Genomic DNA, 4,816 nt, shown 5'->3' on the forward strand with positions numbered 1-4,816 from the left:
AAATGAAAAATTAGAAATGATTCTTAATCTACAGATAGAAATCCAGGAGATTAATACTAAATTGTCAGAAATAGATAACACATTGGAAGGGCAAAGGAGTAGAATTGACACGATGGAAGACAGAATTGATGAGATTGAAGACAAACACCTGACTACGTTTTGGAAAGGGACCAATCAAAGGCATCCAAATTGGTAAGGAAGAAGTCAAACTACCCCTATTTGCTGATGATATGATCCTATGCCTAGAAAACTGATGTCAACCACTTGGAAGAGGATCTATATATGAGATCCTGGATAGAGAGAGAAAACAATGTGGCACAAAACTCAAAATCATTTGGAGAAAAAAAAAGGGGGGGGGGACCAGATTTGCTGTTCTGATAGACTCTGGTGGAACCACTGAGACTATGGCCCCTAGCTGCCCTTCAGGTCTCGAATTGAACCCACAGCTGTGGCTTCTAGCCAAACAAAAGACAGGCATATGAGTTGAACATTTACCTGAAATAGATACACTCCTTGGAGAGATCATGGGAGAAAGAAGGGCTGCTTATGCACAGGGAGGCTGCTCAGGGGGCAGGAGTGCATGGAGGGATAGACACAGGGAAGAGGTAACTATAGGAGGGAGGTGGGACGGGAGCTGTTGAATTGTGGTAAATTATGGTCAATGCCATGAGACAAAGTGTATGTGAACTGCTGTATGGAAAGTGATTTTGCTCTGTAAATTTTCACCCAAATCACAATAAAAAAAGAAAAAAGAAGAAGTAACCAGGAGATTACAAAAACAAACAAACAAACAAACAAAAATGGATGTCAGAAGAGACTCTGAACCCTGCAACTGAACGGAGAGCAATTAAAGCAAATGGAAGAAATGACAAGATAAAAGAGCTGAACAGAAGATTTCAAAGAGCAGCTCAAGAATAGAAAGTCAATTATAAAAATGAAATGTGCATTGACCTGGAGTTTGAAAGCCACAAGACAAGAGCATGCTTGGTATTTTTCAAGCTGAAGGAACTGAAGAAAAAATTCAAGCCTCGAGTTGCAATATCGAAAGATTCTATGGGCAAAATATTGACTGATGCAGGAAATATCAAAAGAAGATGGAAGGAATACACAGAGTCACGGTACCAAAAAGAATTGGTTAATGCTCATCCATTTCAGAAGTGACAAATGATCAAGAACCAATGGTACTGAAGGAAGAAGTTGAAGCTGCACTGAAGGAATTGGCAAAGAACAAGGCTCCAGGAATTAACAAAATACCCACTGAGATGTTTCAACAAAGGGATGCCATGATGAAGGCACTCACTTGGAAAACAGTGAGCTGGCCACCTGTCTGGAAGAGATCCATATTTGTACACATTCCAAAGAGAGGTGATTTCACAAAATGTGGAAATTATCAAACAAAATTATTAATATCACATGCAAGTAAAATCTTACTGAAGATAATTCAAAAATGGTTGCAATATATTGACAGAGAACTTCCAGAAATGCAAGCTCATTCAAAAGAAGATGTGGAATGAGGAATATCATTACTGATGTCAGAAGGATCTTGGCTGAAAGCAAAGAATACCAGAAAGATGTTTACTTATGTTTTATTGACTATGCAAAATCATTCAATTGTGTGGATCATAACAAATTGTGGATAACACTGAAAAGAATGGAAATTCCAGAACACTAAATTTGCTCATAGGAACCTGTACATAGACCAGGAAGCTGTCATTTGAACAGAACAAGAGGATAATACATGGTTTAAAATCAGGAAAGGCATATGTCATGGTTGTATCGTTTTACCATACCTATTCGATCTATATGCTGAGCAAATAATCTGAGAAGCTGTACTATATGAAGAAGAATGTGGCATCAGGATAGGAGGAAGACTCATTAAGAATCTGTGATATGCGGATGACACAATTTTGCTTGCTGAAAGCTAGAATGACTTGAAGCACTTACTGATGAAAATTAAAGGCTACAGTCTGCAGTATGGATTACATCTCAACACAAAGAAAATGAAAATCTTCCCAACTGGATGAATAAGCAGCATCACAATGAATGGAGAAAAGAGTGAAGTTGTTCAAGATTTCACATTACTTTGTTCACATTACTTGGTTTCATGATGAACACCCATGGAAGCATCAGTCAAGGCATCAGATGACATATTGCACTGGGTAGATCTGTTGCAAAAGACCTCTTTAAAGTGCTGAAGAGCAAAGATGTCTCTTTGAAGACTAAGATGTGCCTACCCAAGCCATGGTATTTTCAATCATCTCATATGCATGTGAGAGCTTGACAATGAAGAAGGAAGACCAAAGAACAGTTGATGCTTTTGAGTTGTGGTGCTAGGGAAGAATACTGAAAGTACCATGGACTGCCAAAAGAACTAACAAATCTGTCCTGGAGGAAGTGCAACTGGAATGCTACTTGGAAGGGAGAATGGCCAGACTTTGTCTTACCTACTTTGGTCATGTTGTCAGAGGGACCATTCTCTGGAGAAGGATATCATGCTTCATGCTTGGTAAATGGACAGTCAGAGAAAAAAGGGAAGGCCCTCAATGAGATGGATTTACACAGTGGCTCCAACTATGGGCTCAGGTATAACAAGAATTGTAAAGCTGGCACAGGACTGGGCAGTGTTTCATTCTGTTGTGCATAGGGTTGCTATGACTTGGAGCTGATTCAACAGCACTTAACAGCAACACAACCACAAGAAAAGAGAGCAGAAAAAGAAAAATGAATTGATGTTAGGGATTTAAAACAAAACTTTGGGAAACAGGAGGAAGAAGAGGCATCAGAGAAGGAGGCATAGAAGCAGCACTGTGTAATACAGGCTCAAAGAAGACAAGGGAACTTTTTGTTAGGAAGAACAGCTGCGATATATACTTATGCTTAAATTCAAGAAAGAAAAGCATTGGGTTATGAGTAAGATTGGCAGTTAGAAGTGTAGCAATTCACACATTATTTAACACAGCAATCAATTTTATTCCCCAGGAAGCAAAGGACATGAAAACTACCTCCATTAAAGCATACCCTTTGTAAATCAAGAAAAGGCATAGATATACACCTAAGTTCTAGGTTCTAAATTCAAAGATCTGTGCTCTCTGCATTTAAGTTATGGTGGAGACTGAATATAGTCTGGGAGGAAGAGGGGGGAAAAAAAGCATTATTGAGCACTTACTCTGTGCTCAATATGCAAGGTGTTTTCATTAAAATTATAGCATTTAATCTTACAACACCAGGTGGAGACAGGTACTATTGCCCATACTTTATAGATGCAGAAAATGGATCTCAAAATAGGTTAAAACCAAACCCACTGCCATCAAGTCAATCTCAACTCATAGCAATCCTAGAGAAGAAAGTAGAACTGCCACATAGGGTTTCCAAGCCTGTAAATCTTTATGGAAGCCGACTGCCTCGTCTTTTTCCCATAGAGCAGTTGGTGGGTTTGAACCACCAACTTTTTGGCTGGTCACCAAATGCTTTAACCACCACACCACTGAAGCGCCTTCAAAATAAGTTAAGGAGCCTGAAAAGGAAAGGAAATCACCAAAGAGGTGGGAACTTAATTGGACTTGAATGCCTCCAATCCTAGAACCAACTTCACATTTTCCCACAATCCCACACTGTTTATTTAGATCGCACACCAGACCTGAGGAGACAAGCATGAGAGCTAGGATCTATCTGCACAAATCAGTTAATCTATGTGCACAAAACCTATGTGTGGTAAACCAGTAGGAGGGAATAGGGTGAACTCTGGTATGTTTGGCTTCCATGTATGTGTTCCTCCAAATAGCACTTGATTTTGTATATACTAAAACAAGCTAAGATTTGTAGAGAGGGTAAGGCTACAATTGAGTAATCATTTACAGTGCTTCCCTAAGGAAGATCATATTATTTGTTTCTGTTCAGTACCTGTTCTTTCAGTCCTGGCTTTAATTTACCACATTGCTGCTAAAAGCTTCCCAAAGTACACTGCTACCTGCTTAAAGCCCTGGCATATCTCTAACACAGCGGTAATTTGAGCCTCTGCAATTGCCATACCAAGGGAATGCTACTCTGCTTCCTTGGAATGCACTTTCTGTGTTCACTGACCCTTGGACAAGATTTTTGGGCTTCTGATTTTCAGCTGGACTTGAAGGTAAGAATATGGCTTTGAAAAAATTTTATTTAATTAATTAATTTTCTTTAATAATACAGTAAAGCAGGTGCTACTGTATTGATTTAAAAAAAAAAAAAAGTTGCCATCGAGTGGACTCTGACTCATGATGACCCTATGTGTGTCAGAATAGAACTGTGTGCCACAGGGTTTTCAATGGCTGGTTTTTTGGAAGTAGATCACCAGATCTTTCCTCCCAGGCATCTCTGGGTGGACTTGAATATCCAACTTGTCAGGTAGCAACAAATACGTTAAATGCTTGCACCACCCAGGGACTCCATTATATAAACAACATCGATTAACTCAACTAAGAACATAGTCTTAAGGCACCTAAAACAAAAATGATAGAAACCTGTAACTAATAGACATATCCCAATAATTCAGGACCTCGAGGCAAAAGTTCCAAAAGCTCCCTCCCCCATATCTCTCTTTTCTACCAGGACTTTTCCCACAAATATTGCTGCTTTCCTCCCTGTCCACTGCCCACCATCCTCCCTTCCCCAGTAGGAGGTCTAATTCTCTGCCTGGGGCTATTTCTGCTTCCCTTTTGTGGCCTCCTTTCATCTAAGCCACTGCCTAAGACAAATATAGGGCCTGTAAAGGTGACATAGTGGCTAAGACACTTGCCTGCTAACCAGATGGCTGGCGGTTCAAACCCACCAGCCACTCCTC

The sequence above is a fragment of the Orycteropus afer genome, unplaced genomic scaffold, assembly GCF_000298275.1.
Source record: "Orycteropus afer afer isolate SDZICR_OR568_19922 unplaced genomic scaffold, OryAfe1.0 scaffold00089, whole genome shotgun sequence".
NCBI classification, from domain to species: Eukaryota; Metazoa; Chordata; class Mammalia; order Tubulidentata; family Orycteropodidae; genus Orycteropus; species Orycteropus afer.